General features: G+C 37.4%; 1 long non-coding RNA gene and 1 pseudogene across 1 annotated transcript; one reads left to right on the plus strand and one right to left on the minus strand.

Annotated features, from left to right (window-relative positions):
• Positions 1–12146: 12146 nt before the first annotated feature.
• Positions 12147–14990, minus strand: LOC107688491 (uncharacterized). Its single transcript, XR_001634239.1, has 3 exons — positions 14933–14990; positions 12506–12548; positions 12147–12224 (listed from the first exon to the last, which is right to left on the minus strand). It is a non-coding gene; the product is annotated as an uncharacterized LOC107688491 (long non-coding RNA).
• Positions 14991–16651: 1661 nt separating this feature from the next.
• LOC107688492 (serine/threonine-protein phosphatase 2A regulatory subunit B'' subunit alpha-like) overlaps positions 16652–17108 on the plus strand; it is a 111755-nt pseudogene continuing 111298 nt past the window's right edge.

Here is a 17108-nt window from a genome sequence, read left to right on the forward strand (position 1 = left end):
CTGCAGCTATTAAGGGTTAGACAATATGTCATTGGGCAATTCTACAAAGATTTTTTTTTAAGTTACTGTTACTTCCTGTGAATTGTCTTATAGCATTATGGGAAATGTAGTCTTTATTCATTGTACAGAATCACTGCAAACTGTGCTTACAAAGACAATAGTGTAAGTGTAATACCTTTTTTAATTCACATTCATTCTCACTTAATGAGGTATGATGAGCAAAGAATTTAGTCAGAATCTGCAATTTATATAATTTCATCCTCCAATACAAACTTTGTATTTTTTAAAAGATCAGAAATCTTGTTTAGACCACATTTTTTATGTAAATGTGTGTAATATGATCTTTTTCAGTGATATTAGGTGTTGATTAGTTTTACTCCTTGACCTCAACAGTCATGTCAGATGTACACCACTAGGGGTCATTGTTGTTGTGAGTAAAACCCTCATATGACCACTTACTGTACATCTGAGGATTATAGAACATTTGTTCGGTTAGACATTTAATATGAACAAATATTAATTAACATTAAAACACTGCTGTGAGAAGTCCCGGTCTCACGCAGTACACGTAGCAGGGTGTTTTATAAGATAAATAAATAGAAAAGAAGTAGATAAAATAGAAATAGGATAGAGTGCTATTGTTTAGGGTCAAGTGTAGATGGATGAGATGTGTCTTTAATATGATCAGATCGAGTTGGAGGGAACAGTTAAGGTAAAAGTCAGTAAAGCTGCATTTCATTACAGCTGACGAAATGGATTGTGTCACAAAAATTACATATTTAGCATATGCCAAGTGAGTAAGGTCTGTGTTGAGCTGAAAACCAGACAGGTTCTAATGGTAGGTTTGAAGTTTACCATAATCTCTCCTCACCACAGTCCATGCATGCAGTGCATGTGCGCTGAGCTCTTCTGTCCAAACCATCCCTAGAAGTTCAGGATTTTTGTTACTTCTGTGCAGTGATTACTGTAATTGGAAAAAGACTGTGGCTAGCTCAGCAAGGACTGCCAAGTCAGGGGAAAAGAGCAGCAAGCTAGGGTTTGTGCCATACACTGGGCTCTTTGGTCTTCACAACTGTTGTTTCTGCATTATCTATCATCCCTCCCCTCTTATTATGAGACAGTTGAGGCTTGCAACTGTTTGCTTTTGTTAAACGACTTTGGTCAGAGTAGAATTGGAAATATCTGCTGAAAAGACGTCAAGGATGGAGTGACGTTGAACCAAAGAACCCATTTCAAACTAAACTCAAAAAAGTTCTAAGTAATCTACAGATAGCACTGCTATAACTTTATGAGACTAATTTTCTTCAGGATAGCTAGCATATGGCTAGCACTGAAAGTAGATTACTGCTAGCCTGTGGCCCAAATAGCCATAATAAATCAAACATTTTCTAAATGAAACCATCTGTGGTGCGAAAATAATTCTAACAAGACCAAAAGTATTATGACTATAGGATTATAGGAGGTTTTAAAGGACTAAAAAGCAGAATGATGCTAAACACATGCTCTCTGGGTTTCAATGGCTCTCACACCACATACTATCGGAAACAAACACTGCTATCCTTCTTTCTCAGAGACATTGTGTCATTTCAGTTATCATTCCTAAATCAGATGTCTAAAGAAAATCAGATTGGTTTAAACTCAAAGGATCAGTGTGCTTACCTCCAACCTCTCAAACACAAAATATCATGAGAAAATTCAGCTGTTACACCTGGACCTATTTCGTGTTTGAGGCCATCTCACTACTAATCTTCGCTTTTGAAATGACATTTAAGAGACGTCATATCCCCCACAAATGATCATGGGAGTCACTTCTCTGAAGGTGTGGACACATACCAATGACTAACATGAGGTTTACCCTGCTAGAAAAACCAGGTTAAAGTGGTCAAGCTGGTTTTGACCATGGAAACTGGTTAGACCAAGGGGTCTTGTTAGCTTTGCAAAAACCCTACCTGCCTTAAACAGGCTGAGCTTGGCTACACCTTGGTTATACCAGCTAATTATAATAAATAACAAACTAGAAGTGAAAATGTGCAGTCGAATGTGCACTATTTCTACCTGACCCAATCCTAAAAACGGGTTTTGGTGACATATAACTGACATTTTCATATTGATTACAGTGGTTTCCAAAAATCTTAAACCTGAAAAACATGATGTAAAATCAATAAGAAATATTCCAGATTAAGATTTTAAGGCCACTGAGAAGTTGTGACATTGATCATGTGACTCTGTACAGGCGGTCAGATGTTTGTTCTTTTATGAAAGCTCAAGATGCTCTTTGGATCATCTCAAATCATGCAGAAGAACATAATCAGAGTTCATGTAGCACAAGTGCTGCTGTCAATAAAGCAAAAACCAAATACTGAGACATTCTGAAATAAATTGTTCAGTTTAACTTTTCACTAAAATTATGCTGATAATACAATCTGTAATGGAAAACCAGATTTTCAATTAAAATGATTACTAGTATTCAAAGACGTTTGGAACCCACTGTATTTTTTGAGTTCTGTATTAGCCATTTGTTCATTTTTTTATATTTTTAGGTTACCTGACAACAGTTTTTGTTTTAGTACAGATGAAGATGAACTGGATGTTTTATGTCCCCAGTTCATGCCATTCCTGTCCTGTTCTCAGACAGGGTTGCAGGGTTCTCGCTGGTCAGAGGTACAACAAGGGGACAGTGACCCTTTCTGGCTCTTCTTTGGCTCCAAAATATGCTCAGTGTTGACAGGTTGACTGATCTGAATCTTGTGTTGTAGAGACGCAGCAGAATTTGAGAGGCTAGTGTCAGGATCGCATAGATGGAATGAGGAGACATGACCTCTTGATACACAGATATCTATATAGATATTTAAGTTATTGATAAGATTCAATTTAATAAACAACTTTCCACAAATTAAATCACATCCAGAGGTTTGGAAATGATAAGTTAAAGCTTGGCAACTTGCATTTTTATTTTATTTATTACTTTTATTTTCTCACCAAAAATCCCCAAATTAAAAACAAATTTGTTTTATTTTTAAAATACCTGCTGGATCTCAATACACTGATGTATCATAAAAATTGAAAGGGTGTTACACCCTTTTAGGGAGCAACACACCCCATATCACATCAATGGAAAGAAACAACTGTAAAAAGACTCACACTTGCTTTATAAGCTTCGATAATGGATATTGGCAAAGCCATGGAAGGCAAATCCAGGGAAACACCCATGAGAAGAGATGTGAGACAACTAGAGAAAAAAGCTCCCATAATTCCCTTCACATGGTGTTACTTGGATCAGTAACACTTGGCCCTCCGAACAGCTTGTTGAAAAAACAGGAGGCTTATTTCCCCATATGGGGCATCCTTTATACACCCTGAACGAGAGACTCAGATTGTGTTTTACTCACAATGACATCATCTTTTCTCATGTTCCTCTGGGCTGGAGTTGCACTGCTGGCCCCAATCAGCAGAGAAACATCGGCCAACCTTCATTCACTGCAGCTCCATCTGAGAGAAGAGAGAGGAGAGATGAAGTCACAGAAAGTCCTTAAAAGTCAAAAGACTCCTTTGTCCAGGCCCTTACTGTGCTAATCCAAAGCAGAGCGACTTTAATGAGTTTTTGAGATTAAAGTTCTTTGATACCCCTATCGGCAGCTTTGACTGAGAGTCACCGAGCTCTCGTGTCCCAAGGGAAATGAAATTTAGAATCTGAGCTCAGATGATTACTCCTTTAGGCCCCACCACTGTTTAAAGAAACAATTGACCCCCAAAATTAAAATTCTGTCATCGTTTACTTACTCCATGTCATTGCAAACCTGTATGACTTTCTTTCTTCTGTGAAAATCCAAACAAGATGTTTAGCAGGATGTCTGAGCTGCTCTCTTATTAAAGTGATGATTGGGGACCAGCTGTCAAACTCCAAAAAGGTCAACATAAGCAATGTGGAGAAGGTTACTTTGGAAATGTAATAGGTTACAGATTACAAGTTACCCTATAAATGTAATAAGCAGTGTAACTATTTCAATTACTTTATTAAAGTAATGTAACTAATTACATTTGATTACTTTTTGTTTACTTTTCTAAATTTAAAGCTGACAGGGTTAACCTTACAGTAGTACTCAACACTGATTACTATCAGACATTCAAAATCCTCCATCACTTGAATTAAGATTATAATAATTTAATTTTATAGCACAACCACCACAAAATCAGACTTTAACACCTGTTTTTACTTTGAGATCGTTTCGAGGTTAAATACAGATTTAAAATCATAAAAAGATATAGTTTAATAGCTATGATACCGTTTTTGAAATCAAATCTTTGCATAGCTATGACAGGAAACACTGGCATCTAACAATGCCTTAGGAAAAAAAAAAGTTAATCTTAAAAAAAAAAAAGCAGTCAATGCATTTTGGGAAAGTGTGTGAAAATATTCAGATGTAACCCCCCTTTGTAATCGTTAACAGTTTCATAAGTAACTGTAATTTAATTACACACATTACACATTTTTTTCTCAGTAACTGTAAACGATCAGTTACATTCATTTAGTGATTAAATTACGTAATTCCATTACATGTAACTAGCTACTCCCCAATACTGAACATAAGAGTATCATAAAAGCAGTCCATGCAATTCTTTTGCTGCATTCCAAGTCATATAATAGCTTATAATAGCTAAAAAAAAATATTGTCCTTGTATGGAAACAAGCAGCTTGGACGTTCTGCTAAATATCTTCTTTTTGGAGTTCCACTGAAGAAAGAAAGTCATGCCAGTTTTAAAAGACATTATGAGGATGAGTAAATTATGACAATATTTTTGGCTAAACATTTAATGTGGAATTTATTTTAAAAGCATGACCGCATTTTATTGAAGGCAGTACAGTGTTGATATCCAGATGGGCAGTTTTTTGGTCACTACACACCAAAGCTAGTTTCCATAGCAGCAGAGTACACTGGATTCTGGTAATAATGTGCGGAAATGAAGGGATCATGGAGTATTTGACTGAAAATGGATTAGAGCTGTGAATTAATTCTGAAAATGAATTGCAAATCTTAAAATACCATGTTCTGTCATGGTTATGGATACTTAGCTCATTAAGGATGTGCAAAATCAATGTAGCCTACCTGCAACCTTCATTTAGCAGCTTCAATTACAAATTTCTAAAAATATAAACAAATAAAGGAAGGAACAGAGCACAGAGGATCAGTAATCCAAGCATGACAGTGTCTTGCAAAATCTAAAAACTTGTAGAAATAACCCTCAGGCATCCCAGCCAAGCCACGCTAACCTGCACCTGTCTTCTCATTCATATGTCATGACGAACTTGTACAAACAGGCAGAGTTGATGTATCCCATTCTCAGCTCAAACAAAAAGCCCTAAATATGGATAAAAACATTGAAATGTGCTCATATGTTTCATAAATGTTTCACACATAGTATGTACATATACACCTGTCTAAGTTAGTTTTGAACTCACTATTATGATTTAGTATGCCATATTTTGACTTTTATGTCATATCAACGGTTTAATAGTGTGATAAATTTGACTTTATCTCAGAATTATGACTTAAGTTTTCACTTTTTATCCCCTAATTATGATTCAGTATATAATGCTTTAGACTTAATTTTATAAATAAAGTAGAATGTCTGTTTTGAAGAACTGTTTTTGACTACACTCTTAAAAATAAAGGTGCTTCAAAAGGTTCTTCAAGCGATGCCATAGAAGAACCATTTTTGGTTCCGCAAAGAACCATTTAGTCAAAGGTTCTTTAAAGAACCATCTCTTTCTTACCTTTTTATAATCTGAAGAACCTTCTTTCGCCACAAAGAACCTTTTGTGATACAGAAAGGTTCTTCAGATGTTAAAGGTTTTTTATGGAACCATTTAGACAAAAAGGTTCTTCTATGGCATCGTGAAGCACCTTTATTTTTAAGAGTGTATATTATGGGGTATTCTGTCCATTTACGTTGTGAATGCTCAGCATACCAAAGCCACTTGAGACAATGAGTTCAGGGACTGGCTAATTAACAAATAAATACAATTAAATAAATGTAGCATAAATTCCCTTGTCATTTTAGGTGTAACATAAAGCTTACTTAATAAAATGTTGGAAATATTTGTCAAACAACGACAGTTTTCATCAAATCTGTGCCAGTTGCCGAGGGATTTGGATTAGCAGATCCACAACAAAGACACCACTCATGGGGTTAATGGGGTCCAAAACAATACTGGATCCCCCTGACTTTCACTGAACAAAAAACACAGAGACGCTTAAAAAAAAAAAATCATCTTTTGTGTTTGACAATATAAAGAAAATCATATAGGTTTGGGGTGTTTTTAATTTTTTGTCTTGCAAACTTTTATCCATTTCCTTGCAATACAGTCAGTGAACTCAAGCAGCTTTCCTAAATGTCATTGTGGGCTTCGTTTTTGTATTCTACCATAGCTTTCACAATTCAATCAGAAAGACTTCTTGCAGAAAAGTTTCTTTCTTCTTACGTTATGCCAAGGAAACATCAAATTGTACACACGATAGAACCTTTTCTGTGCACATCTGCTTCCATTTTACCAGAGAAGGGGCTCCACTGTCCCTACTACATCCGTTTTAGGTAGAGAACACTCACACACACACACACATGCACACACACGTGTGTTTTGCTTTTGTTTTTCATCTCCGGCAAATAAAGAGGTGTGCAGTCTGACATTCCTGTCTCTGAAATCAACACGAGAAGAGTTACAACTTGCAGCTGTCGTCGAAAATGTCTTACACACACATGCATACTAGATGAATGTTTACAGTGAATTACAGTGCCTGTTTGTTTCTTTGAATTTAACGGGACTTGTACTAGACTTTATGTGTAGGTTAGCATGGTAGGTTGTTAAAAACATGTAATTTCTGTCAGGACAGTCTGTTTTGTCAAGTCAGAGAGGGTTAAGTGACAGGACATGAGGAATGAGTAAGGGTACACAATGCTCTTCCAATGTGCTTCGCTCTTGGTCCTGTGCCAAGCGGTGCCACAGTTGAAGGAGTTGCACACAAAGGATTGTTTCATGGAAGTGAAGGTACACTTGTACAGTCATCCAGATCAGATTCCTGCAAATTCCACACTGACACTCCCCTCGGCAAGCTGCCCTTATTCCGCTCCAGATCTCCATGTAATCAAAGGGCTGATGGAAGAAGATACAGTGTACAACAGAGAAGATTCACTTCAAAGCTGTTTTTGATGTCTTCTTGTTAAACATGACATATTGATGAAACGCTCCATCCAAATATAAACTATATAGGGTTAGACATTTCACGATCGGCACACAGTAACTGATTAGCATTAGAATTATCTGCCTGTTATTGCTATTAGAAACATTTTGACAGTCGTGTTGTCTATAAATGAACGGCTGTCGCAGGCTCTGACAGGATTCTAGCAGTTCTTTCTCTGCTATTGTTGTTATCTCCAAAGCGATAGAGGCGAGAGAAAAGAGTGATATTAGAGGGAGAGGACAGTGATAGTGGAAGTTGATGGTAATGATAGTGTGGGCTGATAAAAATCAGACAGGAATTGTAAGAGAAATAGGCCACCAGCCGGGAGCGTTATGGTTTGATCCCTACTGTTGGTGCTTTAAAAGACAGCTACTGTGATCCCTTAAGACATTCTCATTTCCAGTTTGCCTCTGGGATCATAGTCGTAGCATTAACCTTCACTTTGAACCTCCTGTGAGACATACATGACAATAATTTCATTGTACCAGGGCCTCACTCTTCTGGAGGGGAGAGGAGTGATGCAAGAGGAGGGAAGAGTGTTGCATTTTCTAGGCAGAATGGTGGCGCTGGCTGAGGGCTGAACAGGCAGCCTGCACGGTATTTATGGGTGCTGGAGCAAGAAGCAGCCTGGCTCAGAGCCTCGCACACATCACTGCAGACATTCATCAACAGCCGCGAGAACGTCGCACCCATCCTTCAGCTGACAGCCTTCAGCAATGCTAGATCTCAGCATCTCGCTTTGCCTATTATTCTGCTATTCCCTTTTATTGCTTCTGCTTTTTCAGCCCATGGTCAATCTCCATTCAACTCTCTGTTTGCTTTAAACCTTCCTGCATGTTTTTTAAGGGTATGTTCTAATATATATCTAGTCCAAAGGGTGCTTCAAATGAAATAGCTATATAATCACTTCACCGGAAGCTGAACAGTTATTGCACACAAGCTGACTAACTTGAATGTGATCAAAGGCAGTATGCAAATTATGAAAAGGGCCTTCAAATATGTATTATTTGTTTTCTTTTCTTACACAAATGTGACCCTGGACCACAAAACCAGTCTTAAGTCGCTTGGGTATATTTTTAGCAATAACCAAAAAAAACATTGTATGGGTCAAAATTATCGATTTGTCTTTTATGCCAAAAATCATTAGGATATTAAGTAAAGATCATGCTCTATGAAGATATTTTGTAAATTTCCTACCGTAAACATATCAAAACTTAATTTTTGATTAGTAATATGCATTGCTAAGAACTTCATTTGGACAACTTTAAAGGCTCAGTATTTAGAATTTTTTGCACCCTCAGATTCCAGATATTCAAATAGTTGTATCTCGGCCAAATATTATCATATCCTAACAAACCATACATCAATGGAAAGCTTATTTATTCAGCTTTCAGTTGATGTATAAATCTCAATTTCAAAAAATTGACCCTTATGACTAGTTTTGTGGTGCAGGGTCACAAATGTATATGTTTCATCAGAGGTTTTGACAACCTTATAGTTAACTTTAACTAAACTAAACTTGGTAACAGTAGTTGTTTATTGGCAAGCCTATTAGTAACATATTGGCTGTTTATTAGCACTTATTAAGCACAAATTCTGCATGAACATATTCTGCATCCCTAAATCTACCCAATACCTAAACTTAAAAACTACCTTACTAATAATTAATAAGCAGCAAAGTAGTACTTTATTGAGGCAAAAGTCGTAGTTAATGGTTTGTTAATAGCGAGAACTGGACCTTAAAATAAAATGTGACCCTAAACTTTCGTTAAACAAAAGTCAGGGCCCTTTCACACCAAGAACGTCAACTATAACGGTAACGAAGTGTTATGTCATCTGTCACTATAAATGCTAGAGCTCTTAAACTATATGAATTCTGATTAGCAAATTTTTTTGTTTTATCGTTTTGTTAACTCTATCAGTTTACATTTTTTTTGCCTCTTCTGATGTCACTGATTATCACTTTATTATATCACAAAACATCTTTAAGATACTCAACGGTTAGAAAATTAGCTAGCTAAAGTCTTCTGTTTTCCAAAATTCCGCTGTTTCCGCTTGAGAAAACTTTCTTAGTATTAGTCTTTCCACGCTGTATTGACTGTCTCGTGGGATTTTTATTTAGTTAGCAGCTTATTTAATGGCTCACAGAAATACAAGATGTGATTCATCAGTTGTAAATGATCCCTTTGAGGCTTGTTGGCTGAAGTATTGTCTTGAGTTGCCAGTCCTCCTCTATAGAGCTGCAGCCCAAAACCGTAAGATTTATGTGTTTGTATTCTAGTCCATAGTTCGGCTGCAATGCACTTTATTTCAAAGAGGTGTTTTAAAGACTCACATAAAAGAGGTTTGCATGTCTGTCTGTGGTCATTAGTTACTGAACAGAACAGCAGCCCAAAGCCATTTTAGGTAAACCAAAAAAGGAGTCATGCTGGGACGTCACATAACCCACTTCCTGAAACAAGGCTGCTTTTCAGTTCATTTGTTGGAAAAAAAAACACTGCATAAGCTTAGAAAAGCCATCAGTCAAACAAGGAAAGGTGTGAAACTGACAGAGAGTGTAGACAGCTAGTGTTGATACAGTATGTGCTTTAGTTGTTGATGCTATTTTCGAACATGCTATTATAGGACCCTTACATTTTGAGAGATAATTGTTATTTTCGGCTTGCGATTCCGTATATAGTGCCATAGCAATTACGTATTACATAAATGCCATTTGAAAAGGGCAAATAATAAAAATTGTAGCCACAGAAAGAATGTCTGTGCTCAGCTAAGGGGCCTTTCACACCAAAACTGGCACTGCATCCGCATGATAGAATGTACACATCGCCATTAGTCTCGACAGTAGCACATTCTATTTCAGCCTCATGTTAACACGTCGGATCATCCGCTTTTTATACTTGGGATTTGCAGACAGTTCTGAAGCATGTTGTGTAAGTATAGGATACTGTCCACCTACGTGACTGCCCAGAATTTCAAGTGTACCTCATAAGGCCGATTCTGTCATGCCAGAGGTTGAGAAAAATGTTTGAATTAATGTCAGTGTTTTATTAATGATATTCAAAGCCAGACTGTGGTAATGCAAGAGAGAGCAATACTGAAATTTAAACACTGGTACTTCACTCAACATAAATTTTCATATGGAAAAAACTGTGTGTGTGTGTCTCAGTTTCTGGTTTGTCTACCAGGGCTCGATGTGGCTGTGGCTTTCAGGTCACCAAGGCATTGGATCAAGAGCCTTTGATTAGGACTGTATTCTGGACTCAGCAACTGGAAATACAGGCCGCTGTCATTCTGCAGACTACTAAAGCAGACACTTAATAAGTTATTCTGTATCCAGCAGGCTTAAGTCACTGTTATTCTTGGCTCAGACAGAATGAGGTGTACCGTAGACCTTCTATGAACTTCCATCGTCTTTAATCAGTTTTCTTTTTTAAAAAAGAAAAGATTTCAGAAACAAATGGAGTGAGAAATTATGTATCCGAAGTAGGTACATGAAAAAAGTATCTATCTATCTATCTATCTATCTGTCTGTCTGTCTGTCTGTCTGCCTGCCTGCCTGCCTGTCTATCTGTCTATCTATCTATCTATCTATCTATCTATCTATCTATCTATCTGTGTGTGTGTCTCATTTTATTTATTCTGAGTTTCAGCTTCAAAGAGGTGAGAAGAGACGTAAATGTGTTTTACATATTAAACTCCAATAAAATTCATAGTGGAGTGCAAGAAAAACATACCTTGTATCACGTCAACAAGATGTTGATTGGGTCTAATAAAATGTGTGTATTTTCAGTTTCCTCTGCTGTGGGTGTGAGCATGGGGTGAGAGCCACATGTAAAGCTGTCATTCCGAGTGTGAAGTTTGCACTGGCTACGGAGAGTTTTATCTATCTATCTATCTATCTATCTATCTATCTGTGTGTGTGTCTCATTTTATTTATTCTGAGTTTCAGCTTCAAAGAGGTGAGAAGAGACGTAAATGTGTTTTACATATTAAACTCCAATAAAATTCATAGTGGAGTGCAAGAAAAACATACCTTGTATCACGTCAACAAGATGTTGATTGGGTCTAATAAAATGTGTGTATTTTCAGTTTCCTCTGCTGTGGGTGTGAGCATGGGGTGAGAGCCACATGTAAAGCTGTCATTCCGAGTGTGAAGTTTGCACTGGCTACGGAGAGTTTGGCAACACATGCAGTAAACACTAATTATAACATGCTTTCTGACAACTATAAACCTAGTTTAAACAAGCAGCAGTTTCTCTTGGCTCCTCTCTGCCCTGCCATTCCACTGCACCAGTTCCGCTTATCTTCTTCGGTTGTTTTTCAGTCATTATTTACACTTGATAGAGTGGAACAACCATAACAACTGCCTTAATTGTGCTTCTCTGGGGCATGGATGTAAAGTCCTCCCTCACCTGACATCTAGTGACCTGAGAAGTTCTGTTTTACACCATTATAGAACTAGGAGGGTTAGAGTGCAGCCACAAATCCACGCTCATTAAAAGGCCATGAGAAGAAAGATCATGTTCATTAGAGTCATTCTGTGTGGATCGGAGAACATTTTACTCATGCAGCTTTGAGGCAGAGCAGTGGGGTCATCTTTCATGGCTGGGGTCCAGCTCTCTGATGTGGAGGCCTTCATGCTTCAGCACTGACCCCTGACATGGAAGCACAATGGCTACTGTGTTCATTTGCCAGTGGGCAACAGCAGCCCAGTGGCCTGGCTTTGACCATCTCTCATACTGAACAATGAAGAACGGGCAGCGCACCAGATTCGTGACATTTATTGATTCTTGACTGAGTGAAAGAGCTCTTTACTTCCTTTCCGTCTCTGCAGCTGACTCCTCTGTCTTTCTCCATTCTCTTTCCCACCGGCCCCTCTGGGATTTAATTGAATCCTGATGGTGGCTTTGCTCCTCTCTGTGGCCTGGCCAATTTTGATATATATTCCCCTCCCCTTGTTGATGTTCCATCCAAGCTGTAGGCTGACTGCAGACGTAGAGCACAGACAGCTGTGACTAAAGAGGTGGGGCCAGAATAATTCAGTGAGCAGATCTGGGACAGCAGGGCAGTCCCAGAAAACAAACCAAGTCAATGGAAGTGTTGGCATACATTTGTATGGATGACAAATAAATCCATGCATTTTGAATACCACCACATACAGTAAATGCTACTCTGTGCAAGCATAGCAGGAAAAAAATTATTTTTCTCTATAGTGGTTACACTATATACATTTTCTGTCATCATTTCAAGTAAATTCAAGAGATGACCTTTTCAACAGAAATTGCTGCAGTGGTTGAAGTATATGTGGAACTGTGGTGTGGATTTCACCATGGAAAGCAGAATATTCCATAAATGAAAGACAAAAATCTGCCCGTCAGACATCTGTCTTTTTGACTTAACATCACTTTTGTTGCATCCACTCATGCTATTTCATAATTAAAATCAGTAAAGCGGTACATTCACCTCAAGAAATCCATTAAAATCTTCTCAAAAATTCACTTGATTCACTAACTAGCTAGCCTTTTGCAATTTAAATAAATTGCTTTTTCTTGTGTTATTCTCATTTGGATAAAAGCACCTAAACAAACAAATGTAATGCAAAATGTCCTATTAGTGTCATTCGGATGGGGGTCTCAGAACCAAAAGGCTCCAGGAATCTCATGTCCCCTGCTACAAATGTTGATTTTGGGTGAGGGGCTGACCTTGTGGCTCAGTTTACTGCTTTCATACTGAGAGAAAGCCTTTTCCAATGAGCTCAGCTTTTCTTTAAACATTCTGTTATTTCATTTGCTTGCCATATGGATTCAAGGGCAATCTGTGACCTGTTTTTGTAGTGCGATATATATTACAAACATTCTAAATGTATCTGATTTGGTTCAGAGGAACGCCTAGTGTGATTTGTATGGATGTTATTATATTACTGAAAGTCTGTCTTGGGGAATATTTTCTGAATATATAATGCAATATATCAAATCCTGATAAAATTTAGACTCTGACATATTGGCGCAGTGTATGCAAGCAAATCCAGAAGTGTGCATTGGACTCAATTCTTAAATGGCTATAAACATTGTGTCTGTGTTTTGACATATAGCAGGAAACCTAATGCATTTTTGGATGGGGTTCAAGAAAATTGGCATACCATTTGTTTACATAGTTATATATAAAAAAGAGCCAAAAAATATAGATCAATATATTGCATTACAGAAATGTTTATAGAGAAGGAGATGGTTTAGAAATGGCTCTCATCAGGAACAGACTGTGCAACATAGTCCATTTGGGAGGCAGACAGTGCAGTTTAACAAGCTGTGAAATATCTGGCATGCAACAAAAATTATATATGCCAATAATTAATGGCTAAAAATTGTGCTAGTCCCGTAACAAACCAAAAATGGTCCACAATGAAAAGAAAATGAATACAGTTCATATGCTTTTAATCCTTTTGCTGGAGTCGTAAAACATTACAGTTTTTTAGTTGTGTTTTCGCAAATTACACTCCAAAATGTGTCTTCCACCTCTATTATATTGAGTTTTCTTTTAGCTACAAAGCTGTCTTCTAAGTTGTGTCTAAATCTGACAACACTTATATCAAAAGCTTTGGACTGTAAAAGCTAATCTCTTTGCTGTGACCTGTTTTTGGGGTGCATCATTGTTCATCCGAGTGTTTCCGAAATAGACACACTGGATTCCTGCCCCAATCGTGCCTTAAGACAAATGAGTCCCTGTCTAGCTGTCTCTTTGGGTCATGACATTGCCACATTTACTTAGTCTACGTGTAGTGAAACTGTATAATGGAGAAGCTCTTACTTGGAGGTTAGTGTGGGCCTGGGGTGAGAAAATCGGCTGGTGGTGACTATGTGACAGTTGGAGAATGAAGAGGGCAGAGGTGGTGAGACATGAAGGATCTCTACTTTCATCAAGAACATGGACCATAGAATTTCAGGCATGACTGGGACCAAACCCTTCCATGCTCTTCTCTCATGAAAAATGTCTTCTCCAGTAACTGATGCCTGAAGCAGGCTAAGCTGAACTAAACAGGCCCATTAGCTTTAAATATACCTGCACACCTTGTCAGGTGCCTGTATACCGAATGCTCTTTATTATCTGTCGGGAGAGACGAGAAGAGACAGCCAGGGGGAACAGAGATAACCATGAGTGTGTGGTTGCATAAGTGTGTCTTGCTCATTAGTTGTGTGGTTTAATCTTCTGTGCTTCATTAAAACTTTACAGCTAAGCAGCTAAACTGAGCTTAGATCCTCATGGATTGAATTCATACTTTATGGAAAAAACGTCAAAGAATCTGCGGCAAGTGGTCAAAGATTTTGTGATGAATTACAGGCGAACCGTATAATACGGTTTCTACCTACATGCAGAATGATTGGTGAGTCATGGCAGTGACAGATTTAGCAGTTAACTAACCTCTGCACTGATATAGCTGTCTGTATGTAACTCTATATTTATCTCAATCTTTTCAATGGAATTCGTCGGTAGGTTCATCAGAACTGGAATTTATCGGTTGAATATGAAATTATATAGATCCAAGATAAAGATAACGATATGAGTTTAAAATGCAACTTATTTGTGCTACATAATAGTTACTGAGCATGGACATTTCAATGGACTATATAATGAATACATTTGAGATATACTGCCACAATTTAACATTGCATAAGCTTTACAAGAAATTTACATATTACCTGGCTTGCTCTTCAGCCATCTGTTTGAATAATTTTCAGAATGCTTCACATAATTTGGATGAACTGAGAAAATCTATTCAGATATGAATAGCTAAAAGTCTTCCATGAATTCTACAATGTATGTTTTAATATATGAATACATTACATTAATACATAATACATTAATAGTGATGCATTATGTGTTTAGATCCTTTACAATTATTTAATTTACTGAATTTCATATCTGATCATTCTAAAAATAAATAAACAAATAATGTGTCAAACATTTATTATAAATAATGGTAAACCTAGCATTTATGTCAGTAAATTAATGAATGTTCAATCAACGGAGGGTGGAGGCCTGAAGCCCTGACCTATACAATGGGCCCAGAAAACCTAGTGACGCCCCTGGTGCTCACCACAGTCAGAAAATTATACACTTGGTGTAATAACAATATTTCACACACATAAATTAACTAAATCATTTTTGTTTTTCTGGTGTTTCTATTAACAGGATCTACAACCAAGGGAATATAGGCACAATTAAGTTTATAAATTATAAGGCACAGTTAGCCTATTTCAAATCACACACACACACACATACACACACACACACACACACACACACACACACACTTAGCATTCACTATAGTTTTGTTACCTTGTTGAAGTCAGCAGGATATGGAAAGAGGGCCTTCCAGATGATAGCTTTTATTTGCCAGTCATTCTTGAGATATGGGACAAAACGGGTCCAACAAGGGTAACTGCTATTAGGTTTAAAAATAAAACTATTTTCAATTTTAAATGTCATGAGGGATTAATAATAGAATGTATTTAACACAATTATCACCTTCAATTAAATTTTCTCATTATTATACCAAATCTATGTTTCTTAATGTCCTCTCACTACATCTAAAACAGTGTGTCCACAGAGAAGGGTTCAATCATTCATATGCAATAAAATGGATAAAAATGTTTTTTTAATGATGAAAAAGAGCTTGTTTGATCAAAAGCAACACTTAATAATATCGCCTATCAAAGCAAGGTTGTTTTTTAATGACACATGCATGTTTAATAAGATTTTAAAGTTGCGTCCCCACTTTTTGTCAACACCGTCAGACATTCAATAAAATGTAATAAAATCAGGGAATATCAGGGGCAGCTGTCGCTCTAAAGGACCCCCTTGCCACAGTTCACCTCTGCAGAGTACATCAGTGTCAGACAGGCTCTGCTAAGTTTTATTGTTTTAGAATATTTTAAATCCTAATGTTAATATTTCCTGTGTCACAGCCATGATATGTCAACACCATCTTCCAATTTCTGAGGAAATTATTTGAAATATTTAGATAATTTTATTCTCCTGAAGCAGGTTCCATTAGCATCTAGCATCAACAGAAAAACTGTTTTGTCCCACTTCTCAAGAATGACTGCCTGATTGAATTTTGTATATATTTTCGTAAATATCTGATAGTCTAACGTCTATCAAGACAGTTCTTTATTAAAAATACTATCATAACGAGTAAAGTCATGTCCCAAAAATCTATCTATCTATCTATCTATCTATCTATCTATCTATCTATCTATCTATCGTGCTTTCGTTCTATCTCTCATTCTGTCATTCTATCTATCTATCTGGCTCTTAGGTAACCTGTTTCTGGTAAGCGTGTATAGTGTCGCCGTTTATATATTCCCGCCCGCCCAGCGTGTTTGTGAGGAGCTGTCCTGTCCGCGCGCGCTGTGGCTCTGCTCATTCTGCACTGGCTGCTGTCAGTACGCAGAGTCTGAAGGGCGAGGCGTAGCACTGTTACTCCACAAAACCGTGTGTTGATACGCTAGACATGAAACTATCGCTTTGGATATCGGACTGTCCTAAAAGCCCAGATGACAAGCCTTAACCCGGAGCGAAACGGTATGTGTTTGTTGATCTATCGAGTGTTTTACCGCTCATGAATACTTGCCCTGTACATTTAAGTAGAAGTTACGCGTGGTTGTCAAATAAAATGTCTTCGTGACTTAAAGGGAAGGGCTGAAGTTCAAAAAGTCACGGTCGGTTGTTTTTGAGACGATATCATACAGTGTTTTGAGTTTCAGACTTGTGGAGTGATTTACCACATCGCCTGTGTATTAAACTCACGCTCGCAGTAAACTGACTGACTGCTGTACACGCCTGCTTTTATTTGTACTCAACAGACACATT

This window comes from Sinocyclocheilus anshuiensis, unplaced genomic scaffold (assembly GCF_001515605.1).
Source record: "Sinocyclocheilus anshuiensis isolate Anshui unplaced genomic scaffold, SAMN03320099.WGS_v1.1 scaffold329, whole genome shotgun sequence".
Lineage (NCBI taxonomy): Eukaryota > Metazoa > Chordata > Actinopteri > Cypriniformes > Cyprinidae > Sinocyclocheilus > Sinocyclocheilus anshuiensis.